The sequence below is a fragment of the Phaethon aethereus genome (assembly GCF_964289735.1).
Source record: "Phaethon aethereus genome assembly, chromosome: 2".
In the NCBI taxonomy this organism is placed as follows: Eukaryota; Metazoa; Chordata; class Aves; order Phaethontiformes; family Phaethontidae; genus Phaethon; species Phaethon aethereus.
Genome location: NC_138582.1, coordinates 123,711,114 through 123,730,568, shown reverse-complemented (window position 1 = coordinate 123,730,568; position 19,455 = coordinate 123,711,114).

Here is a 19,455-nt window from a genome sequence, read left to right as displayed (position 1 = left end):
ATCTGCTCTCCCTGAAGATGACAGAAAAGCTTGTTAACAATTTACAATTCTTAAAATCTGTTCAGATCTATACAGCAGCTTAATATGTAACCACTGGTTAGCTGTGAAAGCCCCAGCCTGTTGGGTTTGATACGTTTGTAAGTGAAGTGGGTGTGGATGGACTCTGACCACTCTCTCTAGCTCAGGCTCTGCAGGCGTATTTCCTTATGGTAAAACAGGTTTCTTGAAATGTGAGCCACACGATCACCATAGTGCCTGACATTGCAAGATCAAAACAGCCTCTTTCAGCCCTTCCCAGTTACCTATAAATGCTGCCACCTAAACTATGTTCCCTTGGATTTACCACTAGGAAAGAAACATGACCAGGAAAAAAAACAAAACTAAATGAAATATGGAAAAGCCCAAAGAGCATATTCAACCTCTACACAGTGTATTGCTATACGCTAGTATAGTTTCTCATACATTTTTAGCTAAGAATCTTAACACTGCAAATAGACCAGCATCTCTCAAATCTCAAAATCTTTTACAGGGTGGAGAAGAACATTTTGTGCTGGGTCAATTCACATCAGCAACGGCAAGACCACAGAGGGTCTTGCCCCAGCAGGGGCAGCTAGGAGGAACTGGGCTCTAGTCTACTCAGAACTACTCTGATAAAATCATAATTTGAGAAGCAATGATCCACATGCAAGAGGGACCTGACATCTGATACCTCAACTAAGCATGACAATAAGTGTCTGGAAAAAGTGCTACCAAAAGTGATGATTCAAAATAATGTTTGGGAGACTAGTTTTCTTCTTTCTTGCTTTTCTTCCAAAAAGAGAAGAGATTAAGGTGGTGGTAACTTTGACAAAGCCACTGAAGGCTGCTATTTAGCGAAAATTTCAGGGAAAATTATATGTATTTATATATATTTTGCTAGCAATCATCAATAGTCTGTTTTTTCATTCTATTTCTAATATATTGCTGATATATGATGTCAGGTACATAAATTTATATTAATACATACATAAATTTCCATCAACTGTGATTACAAAAAGACTGTTAGAAACTGAGGTGGGGGGGATGGACTGTTGTCTAATTATTCATCATTTTATAATCCCATCTCCTTCAGCAAGAGCTGCTCAACAAGCTCATCCCACACATTTACAAGACATTTTTACATGTTGCCCTTTCCAAATTGAAATCCATTTGAAAATTGGGTTAATTCTGTCTCATGCACATCTTATACCATTAATGAAATGTCATCCTTTGTGCAGAAATAGGTTGGTGATTTAATTAAACCGGATGATTTCAACACTGAAGAAAAGGGGAAAAAGTAGCAGAGTGAGGGGGAGAGATCTATTTTTCTTCCTCCCACAATAATTATACACTGGTTTTTTAGAACAGTGGGTAAGTATAAAATTATATTCCTTTTTATCACTACAACTATTACTTCAGCTTTTACAAGTTCTAAATTTATCAATGGAAAAGATCAAGCCACAGTCTTATTCTTTTGTCCCATTATATTCTTCTTTTAATATAATCACCAGCTTGGGCTGTTGTACTGACGTGATGTTACCAGGAAGCTGGGGGCCTGGAAAATAGATTTTGAGCCTACTGAAAGTGGCTAAAAAAAAGTATTATTTTACCGAAACATAGACAAGTTAGATTGCATAAGAAGTTTTTTCTCAATTAACTACGTACATTTTTGATGGAGGAATAAATTGTTCCTTTTTCTTTGCTACAAACTCTTCCTTTTTCAGTTCATTAGAACCTCATTATTCCTTCAATGTCCATGTGGCTTTAATATTCACTGGTTAAGAGCTGTGTCTATAAGAGGAAAGCGATAGTGTAGATATGAAAGTAAGTGAACTAAGTGATAAGTCACATACTGCTGAAGTTTCCAGTTCATTGCTGCATACCTTCTCTTTAATTTCCTCTGGAAAAGAGGAATGGAATATATCATTACACGCTTCCCACAACCCATTAGCCAGTGCTAGACTGCACAGAATGAGGAGGCAAGATCAGGTCTTATGGTTTCAGCTCTCCCTGGTGAAACAGCAAAGACGACAGGACCAACTGGCAAAAAACTTGAAGTACACTGTGGTGAAATCAAAACACTTACTATGTTAACAAAAAAACCCACAAAACAAAACAAAAGGCATGAAAGACCTTGATAGCACCATGTACCCTATGGAATACAAAGAAAAAGTGAGGACCTTGGAAGACAGTTCCACTCTCCCAAAAATATGCTACATCTGGCATAATCAGAGCTCATTTAGTAGAAAATAACGTACTCTGACATTTTTAAGAGATTAGTGACTTAGAGGGATCTTATTGATATGTATAAATTCCTGATGGGGGCAGAATAAAGAACATGAAGCCAAATTCTTCTCAGCAGTGCCCAGTGACAAGACAAGAGGCAACAAACTGAAATACAGAAAATTCTGGTTGAAGAAAAGGAAACTTTTTACTGTAAGTTTGGCTGAACACTGGAACAAGCGGCTCAGAGAGCTTGTGGAGTCTTCATCCTTGAAGATACCCAAAACTTGTCTGGACATGGCCCTGAGCAAGCTGCTTTGAGCAGGGGTTTAGAATAGTTGATCTGCAGAGGTCCCTTCCAACCTCTGTTACTTTATAAGTAGGACACAGTCAAATTGTAAACCTTTTAGGATACAAATTGCCCCTGTGATCTTTTTCTCCATGCTTAGCACAGGTGGGTACTTATCTATAATTTGGGCCCCTTGGCTCCAAGACCATACAGAAAATCAAAAGACACACATGAACCCAGCATTTCTGGTAACTAGTGCTACAAAGGCTCCTATGCATAGATATTTCAGTAAAGGCAACAGCACACAAGGCCAGAAGTTTGTGCCTGACTATATAACTGGATTAAATTGAAAGCCAGTTTTACACGTTTGCCAGCTACATCTTTCACTCTCAGAGGGACTGAATGGCCTAAAAACGTTTAGTCATCTAGTGCCTACAAAAGTAAGGACCTCTGTGATGTGAAATACAAACAGTACATGCCTCTCTCCAAGATATAAAAGCTTGAATTCAGCTCACACAATCAGACCTACCTTGTTACAAAACGGTGATCCACACAGGGCTTTAGAGAACCTCACGGCAAAATTATAACCAGGTTCCCTAGATCCACCATGAAATAAATCTAAGATGTAATTTGAATTCAGACTTCAAATTTTCTCCTCTGCCCACTCTTTTTTTTTTTTCCCCCCTACACACACATAATCTCCAAAAATCTTTTCTGCAAGTTGTCTGGGTGAAATATGAAGAGACCGCTTCTCTAACAGCACCTTGTGAAGAATCAGGGAAACACGCACACCCAGCCTTCACCTTCAGTTCAAGTAATAAATCAGTAGGGAATAAGAAAGATGCTGAGATTAAAAGCAGTAACTGGTGTGCTCTGCATTTGGAAACAGGCCTTGTTATTCAGAAACCTGTACTCCAGACCAAAGTACACAAAAATGGATTTGGAGGTTGCAGGTTTTCCATCACCATATGTTGAGGACTGTGTCTGAACCATTTGTTTTACTGGCACCCTGATTGTGAAATGAAACTGAGCCAATAGCATCTGTCTGCTTCTGCAAAAGTAAACACCAAGACTCTGCTCCTAGAAAGGTAAATGATGTTTACAGTATGTGCATGCAGTGGGAAATACTAATAGTAGAGTTATATGAAATGAGCTGTGAGTAAGAGCCTCCAAAAGAGGGCGAGACCTAAAAGCACTGCATGTTGTAGCACTAGCTGCTCCTTACTTATTTATACTTATAAATTATATACAGGAGAGTCATTTAGCGTTCAAAACATAGGAGCAGGTGAACTCTCTAGATGGAAAGCTTTGACCCTGCAGTTTGTGGACCTTCCAGGGTTTACAGTCTAATAAAAGTAAATATGAAAAGCAAGTCTACAGTTAGCAGGTTAAAATTCATAAAACTCAAACTACAAGCTTCTGCTGGAAACCAGTTAGTGCTCCACAGTCTGAAAAGAGATGGAAAACCACTTTTCTACATTATTAAGAAATGCATTCTTAATAGCATTAGGAAAGTTGCTTCCTCTAGTTCTGTTATAGATTCTTGATTTATGTTACAACTCTTAATTTTTAGGTGAAATCACTAGCTTTAAGTGACAAGCAGAATCTGATTAAATCAAATGCCATTTTGAAAGCATACTAAACTTTTTATAGGGCCTAATCTGAGATCCACAGAAGTCAGTGAGGAAAATAACCCACTGACTTCAATAGAGTGGGCAGCTGAGTAACATAGTGCCCCAAGCAATCCTGTTATCTCCCAGTGCATTTTATCATTTGGCAACCCAGTAATGAAAAACAAGCATCAGGCACAGAGGGCTCAAGTGCTTCAGAACCCCCTCTTGAGGCCTGACCCAAACACCACTAAACTTATTCATTGGCTTCAAATGTGCATTTCTTAGGCCTTGAAGACTTTATGTGCTTCTATCCTATCTCCCATTATGATATGAGAACAAGTTACACAAAGTACAGTAAGAGCAAGATTTATAGCAAAGGATGAAATTATGCTGGGTGCTCAGGTAGAAAAATTAATGGTTCCTCTGTTTAGTTACCTGTTCAGCTCCAGCACAATGTAGGCCAAGGACCCTTTCAGGAAATGATACTAATTGAGATAAGCAATCATTTTTCTTTAAGAAACTTTATGTGATTGGGAATTCCCAGTCTCGTTTAATTACTCTATCAGTTGTTGGCATCGAGGCTTCCTTGGTTGTGAAAAGCAAACCCACTCCTCATTCAGCTGTGTGGTTGGCAAATAAGCTTAGCACAAATGAGGAAAGGTGAGAATTCATCAGGAGGTCCTGATTCAGCAAGTTGATAAGATTAATTCATCAGGAACTTGCTAAGATACCTGGCTGGCCCAAGATTGAAGACAGAGCCCACAGTGATAGTAGAGAAAGCAGACCTATCTTTATTACAAATGTATATCAGTGACTGGGAACCAGTGATCAGCCAGAGAAGCTGGTGTTCATTGCCCTCCATTTCCTCTGTAAAGCAACATTTTTTTCACTGCAGCATTTTCTTAGCATAGGGTTTTCTGTAACCCCCGTTACATTGTTTGACCAACTTCACTATGAACTATTTTTTTCCTTATGTCTAATCCTTGTTGCAGCTGAGACCATTGCTTCTTGGCCTTTCTCTGTGCATCTCTGGAAATTTACTTCTCATGAACAATCAGAATTATCTTAAAACGTGGTCATTCAATTACTTATCTTTGACCACACTCCCAGACTCATGATTATCAACCATATCTCTAATGACTGCACAAGACTCTCCTCCTATCAGTTTTAAAAAATTGTTCTGGTCAACATCAACTACATTATAAATTGCTACAGAAGTTTAAATGATCACAGCTAATACAGACAAAATGCCAGCTGTCAAAATTAATTTGAATATAAATTACGGTATAACAAGAAGTCAATAGGTTAGCTAGACCCCTCCACAGGATAGTTTGCACAATTAAAAATACGATTTTTTCCTCCTTCCCTTTGATTCTCTGACTCATACAACAATTAATGAGGATTATTTAAAGTTACACCTACCAACGTTTGAAAGAGCCCTTTGCAAAATGAGCAATAATCTCAGTAAGCAAGGAGGATCTGGAGAATCCACAGCAGCGCTATTGTGAACAATGAGACAGATCTGATAGCGTAAGTAATTTATTTGGACAGAAGGGGAGAAGGTTCAGATCAAAGTGCCAGCAGTGTAAATGGAAATATACACACACTGACAGTTCAAAAGGACTCATTACCATAGAACCAGCTGGTTCAATTATAAGGGGAGGAGGGAAAGTCACTGGAAAGAAATTGAGACATCTAGTGTATGACAGAACACTGTACAAAAGTGTACTGCACCTATACAAATAACCCTATTTCAGTTAAGGGAGGGAAAAACTCCACGATAACTGGAGCACTGGGAGATGCTCAAATGTGCCCACTTCTGGATGTTTGGAGTAGTCCCCATTGAAGTCAGCTCACGGTGCAATGCAAAGCACCTGCAAGAGTCAGCAGCTAAAATACATATATTCTGTACCTTTTATTAGAAGTGCAAATCTAAGAGTGTCCCTTGTTCCTTTAGTATGTAGCTCATGCCATCAGTCACCTCTTAGTTCGCGAAGTTCCCACTGTCTTCCCACTTACAATGCTGTAATATGCAGGAGAAAAATCTAAAAATCATTAATACAAGAGACAGGAGACTGAACAGATAAGAGATCAAAATAACTTCCCTAGTTATTGGGATAGATAAATGCAGACAAGAGGGTTCTCCACACTTGAAGGCCATATTGATGCTTTTTAGTGGACAAGCAGCACAGATTTTTCACAGAATTAACCAAAGTCTGCTTTATTTACATTCACTGGATTTGTACCAGTCAGAAGGACTCTCCCTCTCCTGCAGCAAGGCTAGCTTACACGCTTTTGTACAGAGGGTGCGTATTTTGTACTGTTTATAAAATAACACCTTCTAAGACAGCGTGGTGTCTTATTGGATAACAGAGTATATTTTATTTGGAACTATATAGAAGCCAGAGAGAAAACAGACTGACTCATCTATATGCTGACACACTGTAACAGCTAGCCCCACACAGTGTCCTCTTATCCACAGTCTTGCTATCTTAAATATGCCTGTCCAAACCTTTCCCTTGCAACTCAATATTGCCAAGAAAAAACATTAGACAGTTCCAGTGTTCCTCTTCCAAATCATGAAAATGGCATATTTTATCTCAGAAAACATTAAAGAAAGAGGGTTCTTTCTTAATTTCACTTCTATTTGCAAAGCCACTAGAACAGATGTTCTACAGCCCTTTCTCACAACTATAAAAGTTAAAAATGTATTTAAAAAGCAAAGGAAAGAAATGACAGCGAAGTTCAAATTGTCCTATAACATGACTCCATGAGCTGAAGATTTATGAGCAGGACTGAATAACATGAAGTCCCACTAAAATACAGGCTGCCAAGTAAGTAAATGATTTGCCTACTGGTTTGGCTACTGGGTCTCGCAAGTCTGCTGTATTACTGCAGCATGGGTAGCTGTACGCAGAGGGACTAGGCACTGATACATGGAAAAGCTCAGGACCACTGAATCCACTTCAAACACGTTACTGAGGAGTTTGACCAAAAAAGAACCCAAAAACCTATTATACTCATCCATGTGTGGTTTGTGAACATGTGACACATAAGCATAGTAAATCATAAAAATGTAATTGAATCTCCTTCTAATCAACAACTTCAAAGTTACTAGCATGTGATACATATTTGACTGCTTATCTCTAATAGCCATTACAAACTTCTTAGCATTGCCATTTTAGTTTGCTGCTTGTATTAAGCGATATATCAGATAAAACATGGGAAAAATGTTTATTCACTCTGAGGATAGGTGTTTGCTGCTTTTTAAAAATCAGTTCTCCTGATCAGGCATTAGAGGGAAAATAAAATGGTGTTTGTCTTAACAAGAACTCTGAAGCCTTCCTTGCAATATAGTTACTTATCCAAGAATCTTAAATAATTGAAGTTGAATTGATATTCCACTATACTTCAGAGAAAGATAAGCCTGGAACAAAATCAGATAATCGCAGCACTCCAAGCTGTAGCAGTCACAATTCTGCTATCAAACGCAGCTGAGTGCCTTCAGAACACATTTGAGCCAAAATAATTGTTTAAATAATTAGACAATTCTGAACAACAAGAAAGGTTGAAAGTCTGCTAAGTTAATCCTTGTATGTGTAGATGGTAATACATAAAATACATTTGAAATGACAATTACCCACTACCCACCTTGCAAAAGCACACTGACTACCAACTACGGGGAAATGAAGCAGCACGTTGTGTTCCTCGGTTATACTCAATTACACCAAAGTATGTATACAAATGCACGTAATGCTTGGAAGAGTTTATCCATTTACAGATGTAACATATTGCAAACTGCTCATTTTCCTCAACAGATGGCCATAACTGTTTTTTCTGCAGTGTAAAAATGATCCTACAAGAGAAGCTGCTTTCTGCTGCTAATCCAAAGATAGGCATATCAACAACGACAGTGAGGAAGAACTTCCCATTCACCATTTAGTTCCTTCATTTGCAACGCAACCAGAAGGTATACTTACTACAAGTTGGCTCAGAGCTTCTTAGCAGTGTGAGAAAAACTGAATTTATCAACTAGACAGGAATGTTCTTGGGGCCACATTGAACCCAAAACTGGTACAGAGCTTTAAAGTCAAGTTGCTCTGTCAGGTAGGATAGGAGCAGAAGAAAGAGAACAACTGGTAACTGCCCTCTCACTTCATAGTTGCTCCTCCAACATGCTTGATCCCTTTCTTAGCAACAACCAGAACTCCTGTGGCCACTCAGGACTCTGATATACAAGGAGCAGCCTGCCCTGTACTCAAGGGGCTGCTGGGCAATGGCCAGCTTTGCCTGCTGACTAGAACCAGTCCTGAGTTCACTTCCTTTGCAATGGAGGTTCAGTGACAACTGATAGGGCTTGTACCACTATTTTAAGTTGGAGCATGAGCCTTTCTCACCTTCTTGTCATTTACTTATTTTCTATTTCCTTTTAAAGATCCTTGATCAAATGTTTGAAGTCACCCATGTGACTTAGACCAAGCACACATTGACACTGTCTCAACTAAATCAGCAAGGGATATGATCATATTGCAGCTCCAACTACAGGCACTAGAAACTCCTAAAGGAGAAGCAGCTTTGCCAGCTAAATTATAGTTATTTTGGAAGTGTTCATTTCTTTCCCAGATTCATTTCTACTAGCTTAGTCTGACTTTCCTCTAAGAAGCTATATCCTACTCCCTGGTTGGAGTGCTTTGCAATCACAGTAGCCCCATACCATGATAGACTCAGTCTCTGAAGAAGGCGGTAGCTATTTTTGGTATCAAATTGATTCATAAAAGAAATGCAGCATGCTGTAAGCAACAGGTCCTATCAGTGCCACATGCACCACTGGTGCCAGTGCCTTGCCATTCCTCTGCAGGCATGTCCATGCTCCACAGGAAGTGGTCTACTGAGCTACCAAAGCTGGGTCCTAACGTGTCAAGACACAGCACAGCCTCACACAGATCTTAACCTGGGCCCTGGAAGCAATAGCTTTGTCCGCAGTGTTGTAGTGGAGCTACTTCCTCCTGACACAGTGCGAAGGCTTTGGCTTAACATTACTTTTGAAACCAAGCTCTAGGAATCCAAGCCACCAATAGTTTTGAAATGTTTCTCTCCCCCAGGAATTCTTGGGACATGAGAAACAAACGTCTTTGTTGTCAACTACTAATACAGATAGAAGCAAGATACTTGGATTGTCATTTATAAAACTTTCTCTGTCACAAGATTGACTCTTAAACTCTTCTAAAAGGAACCTATGAGTATACACAGGGTTTATGTCTTCCTTGTGAAATCTGCAAGTCACCATCAGTCTCTGTTAGCATAGACTGACAACAAAAGGTTAAACCAATTCAGCTCAGCTAGTTGTTACAGAATTTGGAAGTGGAAGGAAGGGTTTCTCAGTTCCTAAATAACGCACAGAAAAAAAAGGACTCTTATCATCAGTATTGATGGAAGTCCTGCTGCTAACGACCACACACAAAGAACAGCAAAACAGCTGCTGATCTTGACATTGCTGCCTGGTAAAAGAGTATTTCATGAAGTTCATATTAGACAAGCAATACCTCTAAGATTTGGACATATATTGCACAGGGCTTCACCTACATTCATCTGTCTTTAAAGGACAAATTTATACAAAGTGCAATAAAGTAAATGAACCACCCACTGCAGTTGCTACTTAGAATGACAGAAAGAAAACAATGCCAATAAGCCAGCCATGATGGCACTCAACGGAGAAGAGACACAAGAGGCTGGTGTTGAAGTCCCAGCCAGATGTTTCCACTTCACAACTGCAATAGCTCTGGTCAGATTATCTAAGGCATGGTGCTGTATGAATTAAAAGTTTAAAGGCATTCCTGGACTTTCTCTGCAAACCTGTCAAATCTGAAATTTCCCTCCTCCACCTGCCCCCTGCTGAATATAATTCCTCTCCAAACAGAAATGTATCAACTCTCTTAAACTGTTTATTAAGAGATACCTACAAAGCATGAGGGAAATCACATAGATAAGGAATAGCAAAGCAGGGTCACCATGATGTAATAGTCCGCTTTACATGGTGGTAGAAGACCTCAGAAGACAACAATCTTATCCTCAGTAATCCCTGAGGATTATGCAGGAGCATAAGTGAAGCACAGAGGATAAAAACCAAGCATTTCATTTCAGCATAGCTTAGGTAGGTGGCCAAGTCGATGGTTTGTTTCAAATACCAAAAGTTTGAAGCTTTATAAGCCTAAATAAAAGAGCTGTCAGCACTTCACTCAAAAGTGATATGTAAGAGTTTTGCTAAAAATAAAGATGTGAAGCCAAACTGCAACATCTGGTTGTGCCTGTCATTCCCTCCACACTAGCTGCACGCTCTGCACTTGACTGACAAGAACTTGTACTGTCATGTTCTTGGCCTCACCACCAAGAGACAGAAACATCAAAACAAGCCTGCTCAAACTACTTATGCTCATGGAGAGATTGATATTTCCTAAGAGCACAGAAGAGTAGAAGCCCACAGAGAAGCCCCAGTAGATACCCCATGATGATAAAAAGAAGCGGTGATAACTAAAGTGGGTTCCAAGTATCCACAACAGCTGCCAAGAAATAAAAGAAAACACAAAAAACTCAGAACACTGCTCCTCATAGGACTTGTTCTCCAGACCCCTCACCAGCTTTGTTGCCCTTCTCTGGACACACTCAAGCACCTCAGTGTCCTTCTTGTAGTGAGAGGCCCAAAACTGAACACAGGATTCAAGATGTGGCCTCGTGTTATGTACCAGTGCTGAGTACAGGGGCACAATCACTTCCCTGCTCCTGCTGGCCACACTATTTCTGATACAGACCAGGATGCTGTTGGCCTTCTTGGCCACCTGGGCACACTGCTGGCTCATGTTCAGCCAGCTGTCAGCCGGCACCCCCAGGTCCTTTTCCACCAGGCAGCTTTCCAGCCACTCTTCCCCAAGCCTTCCCAACTGTTCCCCAGTCCCCACAGGTAAAGGTGCTTGGGAGGAAAAGAACAAACAAAAAACCCCCACACAAATAAACATTAGAGAACATGGCTTATCGTAAATGCATGTCCTCACAATATCAAAGTCTCAATTATGGATCTTTAAATGCTTCTGTGTGTAGATCTGTGGTATCAAATCCAGCCCTGGATACATATGGAAAAGACGTACTAAGAAGTTCTAAAATATTCTGAAAAGATAAGCCCTTTTAAAAGCATCTACGTGTTTCAGTCATAAGCACTTCTGCCAATTACAAACATTATAGCAATTCAGATCTGACCCGGTCAATGATGTATGACATTCTTTATGCTCTCGAGCCAAAATGCAAATTTTACCTATAATTTCTGCCCTCTACAAAAATTGAGTTATACAATAATCAGATGCTTGACTACTGTTGCACTAAGTCTGTAATGAGATGGAATACACAGTCATACCATTTAGTGTTCTAAATTGCTTCAACTTCGGAGTAAATACATCAACAAAGACTGAGCTGGGATATTAAGTTAGAGTAATACATCAAAGATAGATGTTAATTTGCTGATGTTACATGAAAAGTATTTCTATATTTCACTGAAGAATTCTTCAAATGATTCACTTGTGTAATATGTTATTAAATGAAGCACATAAAGAGAGGCATGTTAAACATTAACTTAATTGAAGATAGAAATAGCATGGACAAAGATTTAATACTCAGTGGAAGAAAACTCCAATTCTTCTCATGAGATCTTTACCATGAGCTAGAAAGCCTGGCATGAAAAAACATTTCCTACCTGAATTGCTGGCTCTTAATTTTACCCTTTTAAGGAACACTGGCATTTTGCAACATGTTAAGAAGGCTATTTCAGTCAAGTGATTCCTGCAGCATTTCTTATTTAGCTATTACCTCAAATACGAAGTTTCAGCTTGCTTTTTCCATTCCTCCTCTTTTTCAGCCTCTGAGCAACTATGCTCTTTCCATCTATGGTAAGTAACCTATGACCATCTTTTCCAACTTAAGCTTCTGCCAAGATTATGCTTCCAAGTGAGGCAGGTTGCCTAAGAAAAATCTCACAGCAGTTTGAATATACCTAGATCACTTTAGACAATGATACTGCAAAGGAGCTCTTTAATTCTCAATCAGTAACCCTTTGACATCTGACAAGATACTGTATTGCTAAAGTCAAATTGCACTAGGTCTTCAATACAGTTAATGCAAGCAAATTACCTGATAAGAGTAATATAGGCTGAAAGGAGCCTCTGGGGGTCTCTATTCCAGTCCCTAGTTCAAAGCAGGTCCAGCCCAGGTGAGTTCTGAGTATCTCCAAGGATGGAGATCCCACAGCCCCTCTGGGCCTCTATTCCAGCGTTTGACTACCATCTCCGTGAACAATTTATTGTAATTTTCCTTGTTGCAACTTGTGCCTGTTGCCACTCATCCTACTACTGTCCCTCCAAGAAGAACCTACCTCAATCTTCTCTGACAACAGCACTAAGACCACCTCCCCTTAGCCTTCTCCTCTTAACAATAAACAAAGATTGTTCTTGGATCTTTCCAGGGCTCCCTGTAACTTCACTGACTGACTTAGCTGGTGTGTATCAGAAGGAAAAGCAATTTAGGACAAAGAAAGAAAAAGATCACTGCCACTTCCTATAAGTTATTGGCAGAAGACAGACTTTAGAAGACCGTAGTTACATTAAACAAACAGCATATACCAACTGGGAGCTGCATCCATAAATGACTTTACAGGAATCCATTTGCAGTGCATGACAACTTTGGCTGCTCGAATCTTATGAACAAAACTGCAAGCTCTTGAACATCTCATTAACACATTGCCTACAGAGTAACTATTAATACAGAGACAAACATCTTTCATGGGGGTGTAGTACTTCCCATGCATTCCTTTAAGGGACACTCGAGAAAGGTAAAACAAATTAATGCAAGTTTAGTCTGGGTTGTTATAATGATGTTTTTGAGTAGAAAGGTGGCTTAGTAGAATACAGTGATAAATAGAGAGGACTATTTAAAACCTTATCTTTCACTCCTTGGCATTTTTGAATTCCTGAATAACTCCTTTCAGTCAATGAACACATTTGAACTCAGGCATATGGTATCTGGAGATTTTTCCCCACCTCAGAATTTTGTTCAATCAAAGATTGCACTGAGAAAATTAAAAGTTGTTTTTACCTTCCAATTGCCTAAAATGGATTGTAATTTTTCTCTGCAGTATTTTAAAATTAAAACTTTAATTAAATTGCTGTGCAATTTTAAGGGTATTAATCTTTCTTGTTTCCTCAGCTTATCTATCTGCTGCCCTTTATAATTAATATTTCTTATTGCATGAAACTTAGCAGTTTGCTAGAAAAATTACTGTCTTAGCTTCAACATGATATCCAAAATGAAAACACTTCAAGTCTGCCCATTGTATAAAATCATTTAGGAAAGCCAAGAGAAGTCTGGAAACAAACTTATTGATACAGATTCTAATAAAGGCTCTTAGTTTTGTTAACAATAACATGGTTTTCTTATTTGCCACATAGGTTGTAATTTGTACCTTTGCTGGTACCTGCACATCTGATAGATGCTGGCCTTGCCTTTCCTTAGTAGTTAAAGCAATAACTAAAAAGCAGAAGTCGTATTTTCTATAGCTTTATCTCCAGTACTCTCATCTTCGATTTCTTCTGTTTGAAATTTCCTTGGTTTTGTATTCTTTTCAAAACAATAGCCTCAAACTCCCCTAATAGCAAGATAAAAGCTCCAAGACATCAAAACTTAATTTTGTTTTCCCCATCTACAAACAGAGAAGTAATACTATCCTTAGAACTAGATAGAAGGTCACACAGAAGTTTCCTGCCCAAAAAGGGGAAAATGCTTCTTGAAAAATGTCTTTAAGTTAAAAAAAAAAAAACCCAAACATATTTCTGATTACATTAAGTTTACTTTAACAAAGGTTAAAAGGTCACAAAATAATATTTTTAATCTGGATGCATGAAAACTCAAAATATTTTGCCCAAATACCACTCAATTTCTTACCCGGTACTCAGGCATTTTGATTTTTGCCATGAAAAAATCATTTTATTTAAACCATGACATTTGCAGTCATATATTTCAGGAAATGCTAATCCTTAATTTATAACTACTTAACGGAAGGAACCTTTGACATTGTCCATCAATCACCCACAGCCTGAAAACTCCTAAACTGGCACACCAGAGACCCCAAGCAGGAAGAATTCAGCCCTATTCTGTCATTCCGATGTCTTTTTCATTTGCAATACATAAACACAATAGTGCATAAAAATATCAACGAATGTAAAATTGCATTACTTAACTAACAACCAGCAGCCAGTTACCTGACAGGAGAACAAACCCAAGTGTTTACAGCGAAGGTGAAACCATTTCAATCTAGCCTGGCTTAGCCAGTTGCCTGTCATTATCTTACATGGTATGAGACTGGCAAGTATTTACCACTGCATCAGCAAAATCAGCAAAATCAGGACCTGCCATCAAGAGAAACCGAGCATTTTTTTGTATTTAAATAGAACTATACATTTTGTTCTAAGAGGCTGAAAGATGCTACCCAAAGTGTAAGCTGATTTAAACTACCCCAATGCAGAACATCAAACTGCACCTCAGCTTCTCAACCATACATCTCTGCATGTCCAAGAACGTGGCATCCCCAAACAGCAAACAACTCAAAGACCACACTGTTCTTCACCTTGCCCATCTGTTAATAAGGATGGAGTGGTGCTGATTCTCTCCTTGCCTGGTGCTGTTGGAAGACTAGGCTGGGGAAATCTTTGATGTATTCTTCGCTGTTACATTTTTTTACATTGTTCTAGTCTCTGCCCACAATAGACTTGCTAGTTGTGAGCTTTCTGCATTATTTTTCTTTACCACTTACCTCTGTAAGAATGTCCCATCATACAGAGCTGTTATTCAAGGTCAAACCACACAGAGGCAGGTGAATCCCTCAGGTAATTAAATTTGGCTTGATATAGCACTCTGACTACCCAGATGTTTGAGTTCTCATAATGCAATTCATGGTGGAAGGGGTGTGGAAAATAGGAACTACATATTAGTTGGTAGCTTGTTGCACTTTAGAATTGTTAGCACTTACTTGTGCTGACCACTTGAACCTGTCCAGTTCATTCCTACTACCACTCAAATAAGCAAGATCACAAATGCTTATACACCCTGGTCTGCTTATAAGCAGACTACAAATACGCCTGTGAGTATGGGGTTTACTGCTGACCCAGAGGGAGAAAGCAAGACCTTTGGCTAGCTGCCTCCCTACTGATCTGAGGAGTCAAGACAGACATCATTCTACAACCCAAATTTTAAAATAAGGGAAAATATCTTCAGCTGGAAGGCAAATTCCACAGGGCATTTCCTTCTGCCATAGCATGTTGCCCTTCACACAGTTTATGCTTACCCAAACAACCACCTTTAGGATTTCCTGTACTCCTCCATCTTAGATCAACAAATTCTTAGGTACAAATTACTGCACTGGTTCCTATTTCCAATTCAAAACACAGTCCCCACACAGAGCAATGAAGCTCTTTTTTTACAGTAGCCAATGTTCTGTCCCAAGGGTAAGATTTGGGATACTTATTTCGTCCTCTACTGCGAGCACAGCAGCTGTACCCAGGTGCTCTTTGCTTAGAAAAGAGGCATCACCTATAGCCCATCTTGCCTATAATCAAAATAGACCAACTGCTTCTCTTTTGGAGTGACAGTGAGTTTTGCAGTGAGGTTTGAGTGGTTGGGAGTTCCACCACCCAACCCACAGCCAGACTACCCACAACCAAAATCCTGTCACCTCCAGGGGCAGAAGCTTAGATTTGATATAGGCAGTATTGCCAAAGGTATTTTGTGCAAGAAAGGCACAAAATACCCAAAATGCACCTTTTAATACCCTTAGGTTGATTATTCTACCATGCTTAGGAGGACAGCTGTTGTCCCTGTGGCAATAGCACAGTCCAGGAGGACCACAAAGCCATGAGAAAGGAAAGAAAAGGACATAGACCATTAAAGATTGATTATGAACATAGCAAGGTGTTCCTGCCCCTAAACATGTCCTTAGTGGGACATCAGACACTCAAAATGCTGCAGGATAGAGATTCCTGAGAAGGCAGATGCCAGCATAACCCTCAAAAAAAAAAAAAAAAAAAAAAAGAAAGAAAGAAAGAGTAAGCAACAGTTGTCATGAAACCCTTTTCAAAACTACCTACTTCTGACTTTCTCTTTGTATTTATTTTTCTTTGCCAAACTTATCACAGCCGTTCTGTCCCATCTCCACCTTGGCCATCTTCCCAACCCTTTTTGGCAGCGCTTGCAATGTCATTCCTATTGCCACACATGGACAGCTGAATCTGCTGCTCTAGAATGAGATTTAATATATGAGAGGTGGAATGCAGAGGACGCAAAGAGTGTGGCACTAATGTTCTCTGCCTCCAACACAAACAGATGCTTTTTGAGTTGGGATAGGATTCATGCAGCTGGCAAGAGGAAGAATGTAGATCTGGACTGCCAAGTCAAATGTATCCAGTAAACTTCCCTGGACAAAGTCTACAGCTGCTCCAAAAAGGGTGATGATTACCACAGATAATTATAATGATACCAGGTCTACCTACCTTCACTCAAAAAAGAGAAGAAATCTCTCTGCATTTCCCCTTCAAAGCAACAAGAGACAAAATATTGTTAAAGGAAGCATTTTCTATACCACTCAGAGAAAATGCTCTTTCCATAAGATTTTGGTCATATAAGGTCAAATCAGAGAGAAGAAATATCACCCATTGGATGGTCACAAGTATGCAATAAAAATGGAAATCAATATTTATTGAAGAATGTTGTTTGCTACTTAAATTTTATTGAACAGCAAATACACAGAGCACATTACCACCTTCTTCATGGACATTCTGCAAACACAGGGAGAGACACAAATATCCATTACATAAAGTAACCATTCAAAACTATTTGCTCAGTTAAAATCATTTTATGGCTACAGAGTGGCATTTTCCCAGTGTTTCTGCAGGATTCCAGTCGCTCTCCAAACTGGAGCATTCTCTTATTTACCAGGGTGTTCCAGGGACTTATGTGAGAGTATTATCCCTAGCAGAGCTGTTGCACACTGAGAAAGCAGATCAGACCCTTAGAGTAAATTTGCAACATGTATATGGAAGTAATAACCACATGTCAGAGGAAAGACTTGCTTTCGGTAACTGTTTCAACCAGATGAAAATAACTTTATGATTTTTTAATATTATTCTTTGATTAAAAAAGATAAGCAATACAGCTACGCAGATTTCAAAGATCCTTAAAATGCTCTCAAGTGATATGCTAGGGCTGAAGTATTGTGAATCTTCCATGACACACAGCTTACACTACCAAATGCTTTGTTCTTTGCAGTTCCCTTAATTATAAAAGGAATTGATTTTCAACCTAATTTTAGATCCTTTACAAGACTGTAAATTGCATTACTAGTTTGGAACATAAACCTTTATTGTTCAGAATGTTTTTCCACCTAAGGAGAAATCTAATGAGTTGCATCAAGGATCACACCTGAACAGTGAAGCATCCAGACAAATATTTAAAAAACAGAAACAACAACTTCGTTTTGTATTATTTAGTGTCTGAAAAAAAGGAAACATGCTTCTCAAACTAACAGAGTGCAGTGAAGCAGTTCATATATTTGTTTCTCTTCTCAAACACAGCTCTTGCTCCATTTTTCCAGGAAAGAAAGGACCAACTTGAAGAAGTAGAGAGGCTGGATGCTGGGGAAGCAGCCACCACACAGAAAACCTGACCTGACTCTATAGCTCTCGGCTGAAGTATGTTGAGTGGCTCTGAAGCAAAGACACTTATGCAGCCTGGTGAGCAGTCAGAGCTATGAGATACCCTGGCATACTCAACAAAGGTTCAGATTTGATGGGTTTCAGTCTAGTCTATATCAGTTCTTATATACACCTACTTTTAGCTGATATCCTGTGGAACAGAAGATTGAAACTCTGCCAAGTTTCAATTTCCTCATCTATAACACAGAAAACCAAGTTTTGTTCAAAGAAAAGACCACTGTATTTTATTTTAAAAGTATAAAAATGTCACTTTCTTGGAACCTTACTTGAGGAACATTCTGGCTTTCCTTCACAGTTAAGAGGTTGCATATGGTGTGGAAAACAAATTCCAGCATAGAAGTTTATCAAAGTCAGCAGACAATTCAGAATGGAGTATTATAGCGTGAACTGTCAGATGGCCTTAATAACTGGCACTATGCTCTTCACTTTAATGTGGAGAGATGCAAAACAGTGTTTCAGCTTCTTTAAGATCCTAGATACTGAAGGCAACTGTGTTGTGAAATCTGCAGCAAGAACAGCATATATTCTGAAGAAAACAAATGAAGTTTTAACATCAGATTATGCCTACTTTAAGAGAGGCATTTGTCTCCCCCACACAACATATCAGAAGATAACCAACCCCTTGGAGCTTATCAGTACTTTCATTCTTTAAAATAAGATTTAAACTCACTTTCAGCACCCACCAAGATAAACTTCTGCTGGCATTACTGCCTGAAATAATTTCATGTGACTCATCAATTTGCACAGGATACTGTGAGAGGCTCTCCACATTCTGAAGAAATTAAGTGCTTAATTTAATCCACGTGTCTGTCTTTGGGTTTTTTAATTATTCATTTATCCATGAGAACAGTAGGTTGCAGGTCTAGAGTATATTTTTATATATATATATATATATATATATATATATATATATATATATATATATGTAAAAGTGGAAAACAGGACAGAAATCACTTGCCATGCTTGTTTATTTTGCTGGGCAAACTCAACACCTGCATGAAGTGAGAAAGCTGTTAAGAAACAAACTTTTTCCCCTCCTCTAACTCCAAAAAAACCAACCAACTCAGTCAAGCAATAGCATTATATAAGGGCACAGGATCACCTAATGGTGTAATCGTCACAACTCTCCGTAAAGGCACCTGGCAGCTTCATCAGTACCTCTCAGTCTAGTTCACACACTTACCCACCGAGAAGCACCGAGTGACCAATCAGTTCCCGCAGGGCACGCATCAGATCAAATGGTGTTGATATAGCTCCTATCTAAACCCTTCACAACTGCAGCATAACTCAATAAATCTTTTTAGCGTTAAGGTATTTGACAGTTTGGCTTCTTTAAAAAAGTAAAAAGGAGCAGCTCATCCAAATAGCTTTATCATGGAGGTTTGGCCTTGGCAACATCCTCCCTGCTAGAGCTGGCCAAGAGGACAGACATCTTACTCATTCACAAATACTCAGTGAGCTGTAACATTCGTTCTCAAAGATATGTTGCAGCATCCTTCAAAGAGACCATGAC